Source organism: Falco biarmicus, chromosome 4, assembly GCF_023638135.1.
Source record: "Falco biarmicus isolate bFalBia1 chromosome 4, bFalBia1.pri, whole genome shotgun sequence".
Lineage (NCBI taxonomy): Eukaryota > Metazoa > Chordata > Aves > Falconiformes > Falconidae > Falco > Falco biarmicus.
The window spans coordinates 96,422,651-96,443,263 of record NC_079291.1 but is presented as its reverse complement, the minus strand read 5'-3'; the positions used below and the strand labels follow the sequence as shown (position 1 = coordinate 96,443,263).

The window sequence follows — 20,613 nt, the reverse complement described above, 5'->3', positions numbered from 1 at the left end:
GGGGACAAGGAGCATTCCTGGCACGTCGGCCTGGCACCTCCACCGCACCCGGCGCAAGGAGGGGGGCAGCGGGGGTGAGATGCTTTGCTCCGCGGCACTTTTGAGACAAAGTGATTTTACTAAAAAAGGAACTTGGAGCACTTCATCGAGAGCTGCAGAAGCTGTGCCGCCTCCGTCTGCATCCCTACCGCAGTCCCTGGCGCCCGGGAGGAGGAGGAGGAGGCGGCAGCCGGAGGAAAATGGCAAGAGGCGCCCTGCTCTGCAATAGCGGCTCGGCGGGCTCGGGGCCAGCCGCAAGCGACCCTGGGGATGTTGGGCAGCCCACAGCAGGGCTGGGAGAAGCAAACGGGAGGCTAACCCCAGGGTTCGGTGTCTGGTCCCACCAAGGAGCAGCAGGAAACTGCTCCCTCTGCTTTGTTCCCCTTCCCCCCCTCGCTGCCTGTTCCTTGGGGTATGAACTGTCTCCTGCTACGTGGCTGTGACCCACCCGTGCCGTGGGACCCTGCGATTGCCAGGGCTGCCCCACCACGCGGGTACTGCTGCGGGTGACAGCACTTGAAAATGGAGTTCTGGCTACATGGAAAAGATTAGTAAATGATAACATTTCCCTTTATAGCTGTGCTGCAGATGGCGTTTCCAGATCGCCATAAAAAATGCTTTCTTTTTCTTCCCATCCCTCAGTGCAACTTGACAAGGTTCGTGTTTTTTTTCTTAATATGCAGGTTTATTTTATGTCACTGAGCACTGGCAAGGACAGAGAGGCTTTTAAGTTGCAGTAATCTGAATTCTAGAAATAACAAGCTACAAAGGTCCTTGATTAAATGTGGAGCGCCCAATATCTGCAACAACAAGTACTCTGTGTTCTTTAAAAGATCGTTTGGATAATGGTGACATAACTTGAGTGCCCGGTCACGGTCCAATTTAATCAGCAAATATGCCTCTGGAGCAGAACCATCTAACTTAGGAAAAGAAACAGAAGTACAGTCACCACCAGTAGGAGAAATCAATGCATTCCACTTAGACAAAGATTAATTATTATGAATCACTCCAAAAATACGTTTGCCCCAAGTGGGAGTACACGCTTTTCTATTCATCAAGTTGCTTTCAAATAACCATTAAACATCTGAAGACAGAAGAAAATTTTGTTCACCCAAAATAAACACTGCTAAAAATCACAAAATCAGGATCACCTATTTTTTAACACCTGGAGTACTTTGACCAAGAGTAGTAGTTGCCTGCAAGTGGGACAGGCAGAACATCTGCTAGAGGAATGTGTATAGGTGCAGAGGACTCTGCTAATTCCAGTACAATTTTGCATGTTAGAGTTTTCCTGTCAGTGTTGATTTTCCATATAATTTTTATCTAAAGTTGTCTGAATTAAATTTATATTTGCTACTATTTTTGTCCTGTTAAGGGCCTCAGCTGTAGTCCAATGGCATCTCAAAGGGCCATGAAGCAGATTTAATGCCAAAAGCCATCTTGGCTGTATGTTTTTGGGAAAAATGAACATGGCCATTTCAAGAGAGGTGTGAGTAGCTGTCTTAGTAATGTCTCCTTTTGCACAGGGGTTCTCCTATTAAAAATGCTTCAGAACGATGATTTTTTTTTGTTTGTTTTGGTGGGAGAAGTACATGCTGAATCAGACTGGTTTATTAACAGCAGGCTTGGCTCCCCTGCATTAGGTGGCAATGCTGGTAGGGCACTACTTTGAGTGAGGCAATGGGCAAGAACAAGAACTTAGTCAAAATAAAACGACTTTTTCATTTACAAGGAAAAAGAAAGTGCAAAATTAAAGGACAATAGGAAGCAACTATGTTACCGACCAGAAATTTGTTTATTAAATTTGTGTATATAGAAAGTTTCCCTGTGAAACATTCACTCCATATTCATGGCTCAGTGCTCCTGGTGGGATTGGAATAAGACACTTCTTTCCATTTGCTTTACAGGGCCAGGGTGAGGCACAAAGCAGGCAAATATCATCTATCATTTAATCAGCAGAACCCTAGATGTCGCTGAGGTTGACTTCACAGCTACCTTTATCTGAGAGACTAAGAGATGGCCTCCTAGATACAACATTCTTAGCAGTCTTCCTTTTCTCCAGTTATTAAACGACTCCTAATTTAAGGCTCAGTCCTCATCCAGTCCAAGCAGTGCTGATAGGCAGTGCTTCCACCGACACTTTTTCCATTACAAAATAATGTTCTACACAAACATACTTTGTTTGACACCAATAAATCAGAGCAGCTCTTTTAATCATACCCAAGACTAAACTAGGACATTTTTTTTTTTAATGTTATAAAATTTGGTGACTTTTCAAAGAAAACTTTTTTTTTTTTTTTAAGTGGCACAGTCAAGCACTCCCTGTTCCTGGCAGCAGCTCAGAAGCGCTCTGAGAAATGCATCTCTTGTGGCAGTTCTGACCCACATGGAATCAAGAAACCTTGGAAATCTCATGGGAGATGGATTTTTGTGAGTTTTCCAATTTAAACAGGTGGAGATAAACCAAGATAAGCGTCTGAGACAGATCTGCAACATGTGGAAGGTTCATCTATAACTAGAACTATCTGCATTCATTTTTATGGCCTTATCCTTTCCTTGAAATATACCTACAGGCACTTGATTAATGGTGGAGAGAGTTATGTAAATGAATGAATGGGGAAAATAAATGTAGTAGAAAGAAGCCTTCATTCTTAACTCTGACAAATGCTAGCTTTCCAAAGGAGAGACTATTTTAATTGGCCAGCTGGTGCCTCGGGATGGGTTTGAAATGACAAGGAGAGGATCTTCAAAAGCCCAGCAATTCTGATGCTTTTCCCAGACAGCAGCAATGATAAGAAAAAAATAACATAATGCTTGTTTCTGTTACTTAGATATTTCAAGTGTGTTGCTTCAAATTAGCATTTAAGTTCTTCTGCCATGTTCACATGGCAAAAAGAGAAATAGATGTCTTTAACTTCAGAACAGCTTTCTCAAGTCACACCACAGTTCATTTTATGACTCCAAAACACTCCGTGTTTCTTTTACTCCATTTCTTCGTTACCACCTCAACTTTAGCAAGTGTTGCTAAGTAACATTCTACAGGCCCTTATAATTTTGCTACATGACTGCACTATAACCACGCGTTAATACTTCACAAAAGCAGTAACTACCAGCAATAACCACTATATTACTTTTTAAGGGAAACCACAGAACTTTCTCATTATGGTTGTATACGCTTCCGAATTTTGCACCAGTCACCAGGGTAATTCACCATTACTGGAGGCTGAGATGAATAAATTCCCTGGTGTATTTACAGAATTATTGACACTTCTTTCACGTAATAGAAGTGTGCAATGAGTTTAGCTGCGACTCATTTCCCTTGCTTATTAAATAGGGAGATAGGCTGGCGCTGCCACTGGGTGAGTACTTGTTTGTTGTGCACTCCCCCAGTCCCGGTGCGGGCAGCCCTGGGCACCTGCCGAGTCAGCAGTGTGGTGCTGGGCGAGCATCGGTCGGCTGGGTCATAGGCAGCGGTGTGACAGCGGGATGACTGGGACATGGTGGAGACCTCTGGTTAGTTATATGGGCTCTTGTAAACTGCTTCTCCACGTATGATGCCAAGATGTCACCACACAGAGTGGCCGGGAAGACGACAACCTTGGGAGGATGAGCCCCTCAGTGCTTCGGTTGTGGTCAGCCCCTTGACTGTTGATGGAAAAGGGTGAGAACTTGATATCCTAGAAGGCTCAACAGCAATAGGAGGCCACTTACTTGAAGGCAGGTGGCACAAAAGGACATACACCAAGAAATATTTCAGCTTAACTTCTGCGTGAAATAATTCACTGGTCTTAACCAGCAAGGACAGAATCCATGTCTTAAACAAGAGGTGATGATGATGCTGGAGTGGGATAAAGCAAGATGCTTATGAGCTGGGTCCCAACACACACAGAGTTCAGAGGGAGTTTTCCGTCCGCATAAAATTTGAGAAGTCAGACATATAATTACTGTGAAAAAAAGAACCATTTTTCATCCTTTTCAGTCTGTGGTAAAAGAAGTTAAAGGAAAAACAAATACCTTTAATAATTTCAAAATGTTGCACTTTGTCATCAATCTCAATTTGCTGTAACGAGCCTTGCAGGAAGTTCAAAAGCTGCAGTGGGACGAAAACGGGCTTCAGGGATGTAGGGCATTCCAGAAACGTGGTTCAAATTGTGCCAGATAATGTCTCAGCTTTAGCAATATTTTACTATTAACCTTATTCTAAAGTGGAGACATATGCATGCATGAGCACATGTACATCTGTACATACACATATACATATAGAGCACACGTCTGTGGATGCTGCTGCATGTTCATACACACGCACAAATGTATCTGATGTCAAAGGGAACAGGGTCCTTCAACCGCTCTATGAAGGTTTAATTTCGTATCTACTGTTATTCCTGTTTTGCTGGGTTGAAGGCCTAGTATTTACATGTTTCGGTATAACATTTCCTCTCTCTCAAGGAACAGACTGGTTTGCCATGTTCAATAAAGTAATGAAACATAGAATGAATCTTTCTAGTGGAATAACTCCATGAAGCCATGTTCTGTCTTACCCTCACTCTGTGCTGCAATTTCTTTAAATGTATCTTTGTAGCAACCAAACTAGCCATAAATTAGTCATGATGATATTACAGCTGAATTTAATTTCAAAGTCTCTCAGCAAGTTGTTAAGGGTTTCTTGCCTAGGTCACTCCTGAGGAAATTTGAAAACTCTGGTATGATTTATGAATATTGCTATATTGCTAGTATACAAAAGGCTATGGGGAATACAAGCACATAAACGTCTGTTTAATTCCGTTCCAATAAAAATTTCATTTCTTATAGCAAAATAAACATGTAAATCAATGTTTAATGATTCTGTTGTTTTATTACGTAACTTATAATTTGTCTTTAAACATCCAGGCCAAGTAAAACCTAAGACCCTGCTCACTTTTGTTGAAACATAATGATTTAGCAATTAGACCTGTTCTGCAGAGGTTGCTTCCCTGAATGGCATTCATAATGCAATGTAAGAGCAGAAGGCCCAGGGAACAAAAGTCCTTGTTTCCCCTTTCCCCCATGTACAAATACATTAGCCCCATTATTAGCCATTTTTCAATCTAAACTTCCCCCACCCCCCCACCCCCCTGAAATTTACTCAACTGTCAAGGGATAATCAATTTTCTAAACTTGCTATACCATCAGTGTTCAATTTCAGGGATGCTTTTACCTTGAAACTTGTACAAGTTGCATGGACATAAACTCCTTCTGTTCCTCATCATGTAACCTATTCCTAATAATAATAATCAGTATTAATTCCTTTTTAATGGAATGGCAAATGGCCACTAGTGAGGAGAAGAGGTTAAAAGAATTGAATTTTGGCCTTTTTTTTGCCAAATTATAAGCTCATCACAACTCTAGACTCATACTAACCACCTGCTGAAGATCCAGCTCTGCTTTAAGAGACTGAAGTCCGTGGGACTTGCACAAGTAGGAACATGGTGACATTTTGCAGGATCTGGCCATTGCAGTTAGTAAGCACCACGTCCTCCTGGCTTTTGGAATGCTGTGCAATCAAAAACCTCCCTCGCACTGGTGAATGAGTAACCTCCTAAGTCAGTATAATTTCTAATTTATCAAAGGTCCACATACATTAGTTTCTTAGCAATACTGCACACATTTCTTGATCAGTGGGAGGCAGTAATCCCAAAGCTTAAATAGGTTTTCTCTTGAACATATTGTTGACCTTAGGTAAGTCACTTAATCTTTCTTTCTTTCTCTGTTTTTCTGTCCATAGAATTATGATAATATTAGCTTACATCACCTGCTGAATAGCAGTATTCAACACAAATAGCTGATATGAGATTAATATTTCTGAAGTACTCTGTTGCTGAAAAATGCTGTCAGTCCAAAGTGTATGCTACTATAATTATGGTATACAATAGAAATCAGGAAGCTAGGCGTATATTCTTGTGCCAACCTTTATCTCTGCTATCTGACTTCACATGTACATGTCCAATGGAAAAGGGATTTGAAAATTAAAGTGTCCTTGAAACTAAACTAGAAACTTTCAACCAATGGGGAATGTCTATCAATGCCTGTCTGGGGCTACTACCAGTTTCTTCCAGCTGGCTTTGTCTGATTTAGTTGCTGCATGTGCCAAAATCCACCATTCTGACTAGTAAAGAGTGGAGGGACAGCTTTGAGAAAAAGATTGTGGCAGGTCAGAGTATGGGGGGGTTTGCAGAGACCCTCCAGGGTTTTGGCTCACCACGTCTGCCACAGCCACACACCTGATGATGGTAGAGCAAGAGGTGACAACAGTCCTTCCATCTCCACACACCCGTCATCCTGTGCCTGACAAGGGGACCCAATGACCCGTGCTGCAGCTCCCTTGCTAATGAATTAAAATACATAACTATTCTATTTGGCTTGAAATTCCCAGAAAAAGGAGTGACTGTCCTATTTTCTTCCATCCTCAGGCAAAATATTAATCTGATTTTTGGAGGTGAGCACTACATACCTCATGTCAAATACTTGTAGAAATCTTCATGCAGATCTTCTGCCACAGCGCAGGAGGAGCAAGGAGCTTTCCAATACTCCTAAAAGAGGAGAAAAGTATTTTTTCTTTGAAACTCTGAAGTTTAAAGAAGCAGCAGAGCCAAAAATTTAGAATGAATGAGATTGCACTTACCCTAAATACCTGCTGCCTTGAATGTCCTCCCTCGCTCTTCTGTGTCTGCTTAGCAGTAACTTTCTCCCACCTGGAAAATGCCCTGAACATTCTGGGCACTCTCAGGAACAAGGAGTGGCCCATGTGCCATTCAGTCACAGCAGGTCCAAGGCACTTCTGAAAAGCAAGTAATTTTAATCGTTTCACTGTTGGGTACAAAGTGGAACAGTAGGTGAAGCAGGTTGGGTTGTTTGGGTTTTTTTATTCCCAGCTCAACATTTCCCCAGGGAATTCCTCCAGATTTCTCAGCATCCCCACAAGCAATGTCATGGTGCAGCTGTACTGTGTTATACCAACCAACCATGTCCCCACTGCCCTCTAGGTTTGTACACCTTCGAGTAGAGAACAGCATTACACAGCTGCTTTGACTAAAGTGTGGGTCAATTTGATTGCATGCTATTTTATTATGTAGATGAAAAAACACGGGCTGTTAGCTTTCTATAAAATGAATGAGGAAAAAAACCCCAGAACAACAGCCTGGAGATAAAAAGCCCTAAAGTTCCAGAAAATGTCAACTCCAAGAAATGCGGTGGGTGTAAAAACCACAAATTAAGCTTCACATTCATATATAGCATCTATGTTTGTTCTGAACAATGCTCAATGGTGAGAGCAGGGAACCCCGTGAGCACTGCCTCCCACTGCGGACATGCCTCCCATTCCCAGGGATGGGCAAGAGCCACCCCTTCCCACAGACATCCCTGCAAAGCCACTGTCCGCTCTGCGTGGCACTGGGGAGGAGGCTTACTTCCTCTTTGCAAAGCCCTTTCCAGCAGGATGGAGGTGGGCTTTGCTCTGGATACCCCTCTAGGCAGCTTGTGAACAGGTACCAGACCGGATCATTGGGTGTTGGTGTTACCTGTTGCACTGCAGAAATTAGTGGGGAGCTGCAGGAGCCACTGCCTTGCTCCAGATCTAGTCGAGGACTGGGGTGGGCTCATTAGCCTGAGCCCAGACTACATGGCATTCACCCAAGACAAGGGGTGAGAAAATAATTAGTCTTTGTTAATCTATAATATGTCAGAAGAGAACAGGAAATGTCAGCTACGTTGCTAATATTTGCATAACACCGTTCATTAAAAACCTACTGAAGTTTGACTCAATTTCCACATTAAAAAAGAAATCAAATTAGAGATTTTTTTCAGTCAACCTTCTTCAAAATTTGACCAACACAGATTTATCTTTTTTTCTTTTTTTTGAGGAAAAAGACTTTTGACAACTTAGGGAAAAAATAAAAAAAATATTTAGAGTGAACATCCTCAGCTGTGCAAGATCTCCGTAGCAGCCAAGGTATTACAGAGGTTATAATGCACCGAGTGCTTTAGGGGGAGGAAATGCTTTTGAACAGGCTGTTTTGAAACATACGGTCAAAGCATTAGAAACTAGTTTAAAAGAAAGGCTTTATAAATATTTGGGTTTATGAGTCGGTGTAAGACTTCAATGAATCAGTGAGTGGAAATGAAAATCATTACATAAACCTATTTTCCTATGTCCTATGTTGTTTTGGAAGTCAAACTCGATACTATTACATCTTGCAGAGATGACAACCATGTATTAGGACTTAAAATCTTCAATCCTTTCAGAAGACATTATAAAACTCACTTGCACCATGGTATTTGAGAAAACTAAACACTCGCCCACCTTCACGACTTTCTCAGAGAGGCTGCATGGCAAGTGCACTTAAATCTTTCAGCTGAGATGCAAGCAGTTAGAAACAGCTACTGAATTGCTGGCAACGTGAGCTAGTGTTGAACTAATATGAACTTCATGCAAATTTTTGTGTTTGCTAGAATTGCCGGTTGGGGCGAACTTGTAGTAACAGGCTTGTCGGAGATCTGCCAGGGGAGTCTCTCTGGCAGGCTGTGAGCTGCAGCTGGAGCCGCCTTTTCTTGAGTTTGCTCTGAAGTCAGGACATGCTTGCGCAGCTCAGCTATAAACTTTCAGCTGGAGAGGAGACAGAGAGGAACCCAACAGCCCTGAAGCAGCTGAATGTCAGGCTAATCCCAGAGCAAAGTCAAACCTTCAGTGAAACTGCGAAAGTGAAAAGTTTATGGAGGTTCAGACTGGGTCTAAGCTCATCTCGTCCAGGCTGAGGAAGGTGTAGACTCAGGAGAGAAGAAAGCACGCAGTTTCTGCTTGTTTTAACAACCATCTGGGCTGCTTGTAGTCAGAAAGACATCTCCACCCCTAGATAAGAAGATCCACCACCTCCACAGAGCCACACACGTGGAGCTCCGCTCCCACCAGACAGCAGCTGAGTCCATCCCTCCATCCCTGCCTGCTTGACCACCATCACAGCAGTGAGGCAAGTTTTACAGGGAGGAATAACACCTTAAACCCTTTAAAAAATGAAGAAAAAACAACTGGACAAGCTTCATCAGCTACACAACTGAGTCCAACAAAGCACACCGCAGTCCTCACAAACTTGGTCTCAGCAAAGATAGTATTTGGGCTTGCCTGTTTTTCAGCTCTCCCAAGTAAAGAAGCTGTCATTGTTCCCTTAAAAAAGTTCTTCCCAGTTCACGGTCAGGACAATTTCCCTGATATTTTGCCAAGAGTTGGATAACAAATAGCCAATGAAACAAATAACAAGATCAGGCCAGAAAGAAGAGAGGAAATATTTAAAAGGAGGAAAGGGACAAATGAGTCTTCAGAGAATATGAGCTAGAGAGAATGCACTGAGTTTATGTCTGGTACATTTTGCTTCATTTCCAGTAATTCGTGCCCTGTATGACTTCTAGAAACAGATAGAAGAAATAGTTACAAAAAGCACACCAGCGGAGCCATTGCAGCCAATGAAAAAGTGGATTCAAGATGAGTGGGGAGAAAAAGACAAGATTTCTAAGTTTTGACAGCCAAAATAGGTTGTCACTGGGCCAACACATAGAATTTTGCCCTTCTAACTTAGGCTCAAGAAAGCAAATAGGATCATTTCTTCTGTCCCTGATCTCTCTGTCCAGAGGATTCCCTCCACCACTGCCATCCTGGAACTGGATGGTCCACAGACCTCAGCCAGCACCTTTGGACTGCATTTCTTTTTAGGATTTGGACAGTGGTTGGTGCATGGCCAGAACTAACCAAACCTCCAAAGACAAAGTCCCCCGGCAGATGCCGTGAAGGTAGGAAGCCTGTCAGTGTGCCCAACGCGAAGTGTCCCAGCGAGGCAGTGCCACCTCTGCTGTCAGGCTCTCCGAGAGGCGCAGCAAGCTTATTGCTGGCCAACACCAGGTTTGACACTGGAGAGGACTTTGGAGGAGTTCAGGAACAAAAAATGTAGCAGGAAAGAGGAGACAAAAAGAAAATTATGAAAAAGAGAAAATGACAAAAAAAACCCTATACTGTGCAAAATTTGCATATAAATAATAAAATAACGTTCTGTTATAGAAACATTACGAACTAGCAGTAGCTGCTTATTAGCAGCATCTTCCTAGGACATTTCCCACATCTGTGTTTTCCATTAAGAAAGAGTAACAGCCTCTGGAGCACACACTGTTCTGTGTGCATCTACCCAGCGACTGTGAAAATCAAAACTGTCTGTTACACAAATATTGGGAAATAATTCTCTAGATACGTTGTGCATGTATTCACAAGTAAAATATGTAGCCATACCAGTCCATGCACACTAACCACTCCGCTTCTACGTGCAAAAGAGGAGCTTGAGGCAGTATTTTGGAGGAGACCAAGCTCTGAACTGGCAACACCAATCCATTGGAACTGTCACTGCCAAACAACAGCATAGCAACAGCCATCCAAGAAAAGCCACATCTTAATTCCTGCTTGAGCTGGTTTCAACAACCTTCCTCATCCGTGAATCCAGAATATAACACAGACAAGAACGCTCTTAATTCTCACTGCCTAATGCATCGTCCAGGGAAGCTCAGGTGTTATTAAGCCCTTTAAACAATGATATCTCTACCCGCTTCTGTCAAAAAGTCACCTAGAAAGTTAAAAGCTGTATCAATACTAGAGAGATACTTTCCTAATAAAGTTTTCATGCGATTGACATTTTTGGTTCAATTTTGGTACAAAGGGAAAGACTCAAACTCACACATGCAAATGGAAACTTCAGGTCATACATGTCAGCTGATTGCCAGTTGTATTCTTCTACAGCACAAGCTGGCAGTAAAGAGTAGAAAAATCTCTAATTCTGGTGAACAGACATTATAGTTTATTAAACCAGTTCACTGTTAGCTCAACAATGCTTTGTTTCTGTACAGTATTTTTTTTTTTTCTGTCTTAACAATATCCATATCAATTTTATGGGCAGGGTTCAGATCAAGAACATGTGCTGCTAGCTGGAAAATTGCATTTGACCTCTGATTTTCCTTGTATCTTTTCAGGTTTTGTTTTCTCTTAAGCTTAAAGACACTTTCATTAAAGAAATTATTTCCTTTCTTTGGGAGGCTGAATCAAAAGCCACTAAAACCAGCGAGAGTCTTTCCATTAATTTAGTGAGGCTTTACATTAGACTTTCAATTACAAACAGTAAGTGTAGAACTATAAAGACACTGAAGATAAAGGAGAGGGGGAGCGGGAGGTGGAAATGTTTTATGAACATTTACAAACCTCTAAGGTTTCATTTGGCTTTATGTTAAGTTTAGGTCAAAGGTTTGGGTCAGCTTTTGTTCTCTTCAGTCCCCATTTGCTCTGATCTTCTTTTCCAGAGCAGGAATCTTGACAGATGCACTGTGAAAAGGGAAAAAATGGTTTGAAAAGCTGGACCCAAGAGCTGCTAGAAGTAGAATGATGAAGCAACTGCTTTGCAGTTTGTTTTCACATCACACAGACTGCAATTCCCTCAGATAAAGTAACGCAGCATCTGAGTGAACCCTGCAGATATTTGAGGGAAACATAATTAGAGGTCCACATCATGGTCAATGTTCTTGCTTGGCATCTCCTGCAATTCACCCCAACGGTGACAAATGGCAAGGCTGAGTTTTAGGACAGTGCCATGCCCTGAGGCAGAAGCATTGGCTGGGTTTGCCACTTGTAAAACCATTCAGTTGGGGACAGTATTTTGTTGACCAGTGACAAAATGCAGTCTCCCACAGGGAGATGGATCACTCGTCCTCCAAAGGTCACAGGGCTCCAGCATGGCAAACCCACCATCCCCACCAGCTTCTGCTTTGCCCTGACCTGGGACGGGCGAGGTAACGAGAAGAGGATTTTGGCACCTGTGACACAGAGATACAAATACCACAGCTCCATAAGGAGAGATAGCATCTTCAGGTTAATTTATTATTAGGTTTTTTTTAATTTTTAGATGATATAGTGGGAAAATCTGAGCAGCTTACTGGCACGTCTTCTCGTGAACTTCAAAGGTAAGTATGAGTTGAAAACAATTACTGAATTTAAATGAATTATGTTAATCAATTGGACAATTTGAGGTGGGCAGAGGCGGGGGAGTGTGGGGTGTGAAAGGCAGCTGGTACCTGGAAAGAAGAATATGAGCAAGCAGAGGTGATAAAATCACTAGCCCTGGGGGACAGCAGGAGGAACAGGCATCTCTCAGTAGCAGAGCACTAAACGTGGTGCAGTCACAAAACAATTCTTTCTGCTTCACCCCCACCTCCCTGCTGCTGCCCTATGTCCCTGCTCATCCCCACCCCAGCCACACCAGTACGGGTGTTTGCAAGGCCCCTCTCTAACCCGGACCACTGAGAGCTGAGTTAACACCAAAACTTTCTGCGCTGCTCAGATGCAGGCTCACTGGATGGGGCTGGCACGTTACATGTGCTTTGGCTCAGATTCATCCTGTTAAGTTTAGGTATTTAACCACAAACTAAGTCCCTAATTCCCTTGAAATCCTTCTCCAGCAATCAGAGAGAGATGGGCACCCCCCGGGGGCAATCCCTGCTGCTGGGGACATAATTTTTCCCTCTTGGCACTGCCCGTAGTGGGAGCCAGGACAGGTCACCCCGCTCAGCCCAGCTCTGGTCTCACCGCCTCCGTTCAGAGGCTTTCCCGTCTCGGCACGGGGGTAAGGACCATGGTGTGGCCATAGAAAAACAGAGACAAAAACAGGTTTCTGACCTACTTCTTGGCAGTAGACAGCAGTGAGGGCGGCTGCTGGAGCTGAGGGGGAATAGATCATAACCATGCGAACTGCACGGATGGGTTGGTGAGCCGGGAATGATGTTGCTTCTCCAAGCTGGCTTTTCCAGCTTTCCTGTTTAAGCCTCTTCTCCCTCTTTTTTCCATCCTTGACACACAGACCTGGATGATTTCCCCCCTTTCATTTTTGTTGATGTCGCATTTTCTTCTGTGTTTATGTGAAACAACATTATTTTCCATGAAAATGGCAATTTTTTAAATCAGCTCAAGACAGTTGCTGTCTTGCAACATCTATTTTGAAGATAGCATTTAGAAAACATTTTCATCCATGAATATTTGAAGATTTTGTATATTCAAGCCACTTTCAAATATGAGATTTTTTGCATCTCAAGGGAATGGCACTGTAATCTTTTATATTAATCGTTCCCTTTCTGATTTAAATTCAGACATACCATGGATTTATATTACTACTTTTCATCAATAGCAAGCAATTTCCATGCTAGCAGGCTATCAGTGACATCTGCACTGAACAACAAAGAATACCTATTCTTTGAAGAGTTTTCTGTAGATAATTTTTAACTTTTTTATTTCTAGATTATGCTTTTAATTATCAATGTTCTTTAGTGTTTCATCTTCCACAGAAGCTCCTAATATTTAAGACATGTTCTTTTCAGACACCCACAGTTTTTTGCTCATGGAGGCTAAGCAGGCTCCATGGGACAGGCAGCCCTAGATACCTGACAGCTTTTACTCTTGTTTTCTCCAGTGGGATGGTTTAAACCAACTTGGCCAAATTCCTGCTCAGAGCAGAGAGACAGGATGCTGTACAATGCACACATCCAAGCATTCCCATTGTAATCAATTAGTGAGATGAGATAATTTAAAAGAAAACATTTCCTTTGTCCCATACAAATATTTTCATTACTCATTTCAATTGGCTAAACAGCAAAACCAAAGCTTTTTCTTAATAAAAAGTGTGTGGTTTTAAAGCAAATACCGCCAAAAGTAAAGACGCTGGAAATTTTCTTTCTGGGAAGGGTTGGAAGAGAATTGATGGGGAGTTTTATCTTTGGGTCACAGATACTTAGAGCCAGCTGCAGAACTCTCTTTGAAAAAATGAGAACTCCCCTGAGAAAAATAGCAAGTTACCCCTACTGACTGACTCCAAAGAAAAAATACTGCAGTTTTACCCAACATGTCCTGTTTGGTCCCGTTCCTGCCTGGGAAGGTGTTTCGCTCAGAGCGAGCCCGTTGCTGCCACATCCTCCCACCTCAGCCGAGCTGAATCCCAGGAGGCTTCTCCCTGTTGTGTTGCCAGGATGCTCCTTACGCTCCTTCTGTAAACAAACAGGACAGGTCTCAGAAAACTCTGCAAGACACTTTAAGCTCCATTTGCACAGAACAACCTTTTACCATTACAAGAAATCAGGGAAAGAGGACCTAGCGCTCCCTTCGGTTGAGAATCACAATTCTTGGGCATCCTATAGACATAGCTGTTTAGGCTACACTCAAAATACCCCAGTACATCCTCAAAACAGCTTCTGAACTTGCTTGGCTTTAAAAAACATGAGTATTGCTGCTGCTGTTGATGCCATTTGGGCTCAGATTTATTTTTAAAAAATATTATTCTTTTAAATTAAATAATCACATACCCGTACATTGCCCACACTTCTTCAGAGGTTTTGGGGAATTAAATGTAAATGGCTGTTGATGAAACTCAAGCACTGTGTGCTGGTCCTGGAATTCAGAGGCAGCTTTCCGGGATTAGATGTCCCTGGCTAACCTCAGCTGTTAGGAATTATTTTGGAGCTTGGCCCTGGCAGGTGAGGGGGAACCATGAGGAGGAGAACAAAAGGGTTTCTCTCTCTTCTGCCCCTGCCTCCTCCCTTTCCAGCATTGGGCAAATGTGGTTTCAATTCAGAAATACAAATGTCATCATCAAAGCCACTCTGGGGAGGAAGGAGGGGGGGAAAGAAGAGTTAAAAAAAAATCAATTGGATTGCAATTTATCAAGATATTTTTACTGTGACATTGAACTGAAAAGTCTTAACATCCACGTGATGAACAAGTGGGGGAGCTGGTGAGGGGCTGGGGGTGCTGAAGCTAGCCTGCAGTATGCTTGCAATGCAAAGAACTTCCCTGCTGTCCCAAATAGCTTCTAATATTTTGTTTTTCCCAAAGCCAGCTCTTCTCTGCCATGAGTAAACCCGTGATCCCTTGCTACCAGGAGTCTAGGGAAAAGAGCTCCACCTTACATGCTGTTCTCAGAGCACTTTGGGACAGTTAAGTGTTAAAAAACCCTTTTTTCCCCTAACGTTATCCCCCAACTTGTGCTTTTGGAAGTCTCCAGGCTGGGAACATTTTTTGTTTCCTGCAGGTTATGACAGCTGCAACGCAAGGGCTGTATGTGGTGCAGCTCTGACAGCAGCCGTGAATAATGCAAAAGGGCTACGAACACAAGAAGTCACTCTGAGTGCTCGCTGTACTTTCTTAATGTATGTGACATTGACATAATACGCCCCAGGGCATTTTGGATCAGATGGCATTTGCCTGTTCCACGTGTTGGTTTTATGAACAGCAATCAAGTTGTGAAACACATGTAGGCAGCGTGTGTGGCGGGTGGCTTTCCATCCTCTGCATGGGTGGGATGCACACGGCCGTGCTGAAGGCACCGCTCCCAACAGAAATGCCATTTTGCCATCAGAGGAGAGGGCTCCTGCTCCCTGGCAGGGCTTGTGGTGCACTGCCTGGATGCTGCTGCAGGGTGATGGTGTTATACTGTCATTTCATCTGACTGTATAACACACACAGCACCTAGAAACAGCTTTCGTGATACACAGAAGCTCAACCAGATGCATCTTGCAGGAGCTGACACATCAGTTGGATACCCCTCACCCGTATAAGAAATTAAAGCCGTATTTCCCAAGCACACAGGCTGGATAGGAGTGCTGCAGCAGCTCAGCAGAGGGGCAGCCCAAGCCCCTCTTCCTTAGGCTGTCAGGCAGCAACCCATCAATCTGATCCACAGCCCACAGAGCTGCATTAGTGAATCAACAGCACTGAAAAGCTCGTCTCCCCCTCCCACAGCCCCTGTCCTTCAGAAGGAAAAGTCCGTTTCTGTAGGGACAGGAAGCAGGATTAATTCCGCTCTGATTTCCTCCTCCCTGACACCCCATTCCAGCTTTCATCCTCCTATCTGGGCTATTTAGTCTAGAGCAGGGAAGACAGAGAGGAGACATGATAACAGTCCTTAATTATGTAAAAGGCTTATGCAAAGAGGAAGGCAATAAATTGTTATCCACATCCACAGGGAAAGCACAAAAAGTAATGGGTTTAAATGCAGCAGGGGAGAGCTAAGTTCAGTGCTGGAATAACTTCCCGGCTGCAAGGGTCATTAGGCACTGGAGGAGATCACCTGGGGAGTCTCCACTGCTGGTGGGGTTAAAGAAACACATTAGACAAACATGTGTCAGGCATGGGGGGTGGGGGTGGATGAGATGACCTCCTCAGGTCCCTTCTAGCTCTATTTTCTTCTATACCACGGTGACAACGGTCCCAGCCTTGGTCCTTGGCAGCCAGCTGCGGCAGAGCTCCACCTCACCCGTGTGTTTCTGTACAGGATGGCAACCCTGCAGCGGCAGCACGCTTGGCTCAAGGAACCGATGAAGCCACAAGATTGGGTGACCCCTCCAGTCATCACACAGCGAGCACAGCTGTCAGGTCCTGTAGGACCCAGGCAATTACTCTGCTCATTCCTAAATAGTTTCATTGCCTCTTAAACAGTCAGCAGAAGAAATTCAGGAGCCCTAAAGAGCTCACTTCCTCTGCAGCGGGCAAAGGCTCACACTCACAAATGCTCACTAGTACTCTAAAGCAGGGGCACCCCAACAGCCTCCCCCAGAGCACGGGGATGTCCCCACAATCAATACACTTGGAAAGAGTTACTTTGCTCAGTGCAAGAACACCAGACACCTTGGACTACAGCTTGCATTTGCAGCTGGTACAGACTGGTCTTGCACAGCCCTTGCAAGAAGCAGCATCCCCTGAGATGCTGTACTCTGAAATGCACTTCTCACCAAATTGTACTGAAAATGGGACTGATCATCTGTTTACGTAAGGATATCCTTAAGTGCTTTCTGGATTGAGGCCTTACCCAGCTACATTTCAGGCCCTTGGAAGTCAGTAGGGATTGATTAGCCTCTTTGCACGACCTGGGCGCTGAAAGCCTATGTGTCAAAATGAGACTATTTTACTGAATACAATTTTTCTCTCTGTGTTTTAGATAATCCTAGGCAGAGAAGATGGTCAATAACAACAAAACCAGAAAACAGTCCCCCTTTTCTGACCAGCAAAAGGGTGTGAGTGAACCCTAACAGATGTAATTTGTATCATTACTGCTGATGAAGTTAGTAACCTTTAGCAAGGAGACATGGATCAATAGCTACTCGAGAAGATGCAGCTGCAGAGATCTAAATGGGTGTAAATGAGGAAGCGAGGTGTAAAAGGTAACAGCAAAATATTTAAACCAGATGAAAGCTATAGGGTAGGTTAGTGACCTTGAAAGAACCAGGTAAGTGAAAAAGTAAGAGAAGGGCAACAATGATTTATATACTTGCCCTGCACAAATATTACAATGCTTATTGAAGGGCGTAGTAAATTATGAACAAAGTAGAGCTTTATTAGATTAATGACAGAGGAATTTATATAGAAAGGTTGGTGTCTTTGGAAGGTAGGTAAGAGAAATTAGTTTTATATTAACTCTTGTGTTTCCAGGCTTGAACATTTCTTTTTCTGCCATGGAGTAATCTGAGTTATGTTTGGTAATCAGTTTCCAGATCCTTGTGACACCAGTAGGATTCAATGTATGGAAAGCAATGGGACACCAGGAAGGGGTGCCCATGGGGATGCTACAGGCTAGAAGCTGGCAGGTCACCAAGGAACCAAGGACTTGCTTCTGCCGCTGTGCAAAAAAATGAGAGTTTTGGGATTGACCAAGAGGCTCCCAAACCCTTATCGTGATTATCGTGGTGATATCCAGAACCCCTGGTCTTGGATCATACCATGCTGGTGTCTGCAGCAAAGACAGAAGATGGTAACCACCTCCCACAAGTTTTAAATCTAACAAAGCAAGGCAATGCTTGGTAGGACAGCAAAGGGTGGCAGCTCAAAGTGGTCCACACATGGTTGCACAAAAAGGTGGGCCAGGACCTCCAAATCCCTTTTCCAACCCAAATACCTTATCGAGATTAAAGAGAAGGACGTTTCTGTCTGCAAAAGCAAACTTTTTGAACTGGTTTAAAGGATTCTGTTAAGGAAAAAAAAAAAAAAAGAAAAAAAAGAAGAAGAAAAGTCCACCCTAAATAGTTTTCAGTATGCGTACCTCTGTTTGCAAAATACATGTATTAATCCCAGCCTGTTTATAACAGTGGGAGGGACAAATCAGCCATCACCGTACTCATAATTACACATGGAAATATATTTGTAATCATATCAAGTCCCAGCAGTGACTCTAACAACTTCTTGGACTGTTGCCATCCATAAAAGAGCTAACTCTACAGAGAAAACATTCCGGGGCACAGTTTGAACCAGTTAATTAGGGCATGGTCAACTGCCTTACTGGGACACACCAGCCTGTTGATCAGTAAGGTCTGTGATAGCCTTTTGCTGCAGAAGTGATGAGTGGCCATGCTCTCCTCCAGCCCTAAGGCTGCACTTAGTGAAATCAGTGGCCAAATCCTTACCTCCACCGTCAGGGTAAGGCCCGAGGAGCTGGCACCGTGTGGCATGCTGCTCATTATTCACCACCTGCCATGTACAGGTGACCTGAAAACCTGACCCACAGCCCAGTGAACCCCCTCTGGATCTCTCTGTGCTCCGGATCAAGCCTCAAGAGAACAGTTGGAATGAATGAGCTCAAAGAAAAATGAATTTTTGTGAGTGTATTGCTGATCACTTTTGCACGTTGCTCTTTGCTCCCTGTAAGAGTCCTTGCCCTTGCAGCCAAAGAAAGTTTTAGCTAAGACAGGATTTCAGGTTAATATACATACTCAAAAGATCTGCTTACAGGGGAAAAACAGGATGGGTAAGAAAGAAAAAATATTCAACAGCATCACCACCCACAGAGAATAAATTTTGCAGGTAGGATAGTGCAGATACAGCTATTATGGAAACAAGAATCTTCAGCTCCTTCACATTATTATATTTTTCCTTCCTTGTAAGATTTGTTGAAAAAATAGAATATGCTAATAATCCTCTCTCATTTGTCTCCCTTCAAGTTTTGTGTGAGCAGAGTAACACATTCTGTTTGAGCTCCATAACTCCTATGTAATTATTTTTAGTTATGTTCTCTTTAACCCTCTAAGGGCAGCTAATGAATTAAAGAAAATATATAGTCTCCTTGAGTTACCTACTGTAATTTCTCACCAGCATTAACTTGAATTTAGTTGGCAGCTACACTCTTTTAAAAATCATCATGAAAACTCTTCCCAGTCCGTGTGTGATCTGAGCGAAGTTTTTCCCCATGTCCTGTTGCCTCCACGTTACTCAGCATCTCATCCTACACCATTCAAGGCTCTATCATCTAAAGACCAGAGTATTTCAGCTCTTCCATCTGCAAAAAGCAAAGGATAAATACATATTTATTGGTCAACAGCTGCTGTCCCATGATGAGCTAACTGTGTATGCAGGGGAGGTGGTCCCACGGGACTTTGGGTGAACAACTTGAATTAGGCTGGAAAAGCAAAAGCTGGGATGGGGTCTGCTGCTTCTGCACAACAGTGATACTCTCGGCAAAAGTGCTCTTTTGCCACAAGCAAGTGTAAAAAGAAGGTGTGAGGAAAAGGAGGACAACTCCCTTCACCCCACGCTCCGTCCTTCCTCTGCCTTAGCGTCAGGAGAAATGGAAACCGACGTCTGCCCAGCTTCACCCTCACACCTGCAAACCCTTCCAAGCAGCCTCATTTCCTCTCTCCTCCGCATCCTCCCACAGAAACGGGTCTATCGGTTAAACAGAAGTAATGAGACTGACTTGCTTTGGTGAAATATTTTAAGATGGTCCGTGTCTGTATACAAAAATAGGGGATTTGTTTTCCTAAAGAATCTGAATTTTCTGAAGATTACGGGAAACTTTTTTTATATATATAATTTTTTTTGTAAATTTTTGCCCTTACGTTCTCTTCTTTACAGGCATGCCTCATCCAGATTTCTTCATGGGACATTCAATACTTGCATTCATTCTTCTGATTTAAATAAGAAACAAAACTAAAGCTTTAAAACTAAAGCTCTTTCACCTGACAGTGCAAAAAACTGTTGTGATAACACAACAGTGGAAGATAGAGCTAAAACCCCACAGATATGGAAAAGCATTGCCATTTGAATCCATCACAGTGAAATAAAAGAGCCAATACCACCTTAACATAAAACATTAACAATGTCAAAGTAACAGCTGCCTGTGAAATGTTTGATTTTCGTGAAATTGTTCCCTGCAGAAAATGATGCCATAGAACTTTTTAACTCTACTTAATCAGTGGAAAAAAAAAATCAAAGAAGAAGATTCTCATTTCCTTTTCTAAATGAAAAATGTCCATTTCACGAGGGAAAGGTCAGCTGTTAGGCACAGTGCTGGTGCACTTTAGAGAACTTAAAGTCTGCACCTGGACTTCCTCACATCCTAAATATTCCCCTCCCTCAGTCTGGCTGAGAACTGGTCTTTAAAACTACATTTTTGTTCTTTGTCCTTCCATTACTCTGATAGTTGTTTCTTTCTCTTTTAGAATTTACTCTTCCTGTAATAATTTCTGCATTATATACAATAAATACTGTTTTAT

General features: G+C 43.0%; 2 long non-coding RNA genes across 2 annotated transcripts; both read right to left on the bottom strand.

Annotated features, from left to right (window-relative positions):
* Nucleotides 1-1,832: 1,832 nt before the first annotated feature.
* On the bottom strand, nt 1,833-7,077 carry LOC130149263 (uncharacterized). Its single transcript, XR_008821847.1, has 3 exons — nt 6,698-7,077; nt 6,527-6,605; nt 1,833-3,983 (listed from the first exon to the last, which is right to left on the bottom strand). It is a non-coding gene; the product is annotated as an uncharacterized LOC130149263 (long non-coding RNA).
* A 4,228-nt stretch (nt 7,078-11,305) lies between these two features.
* LOC130148910 (uncharacterized) lies at nt 11,306-19,930 on the bottom strand. The gene is made up of 3 exons (XR_008821701.1): nt 19,211-19,930; nt 13,978-14,124; nt 11,306-11,419 (listed from the first exon to the last, which is right to left on the bottom strand). It is a non-coding gene; the product is annotated as an uncharacterized LOC130148910 (long non-coding RNA).
* Between the last annotated feature and the right edge of the window lie 683 nt (nt 19,931-20,613).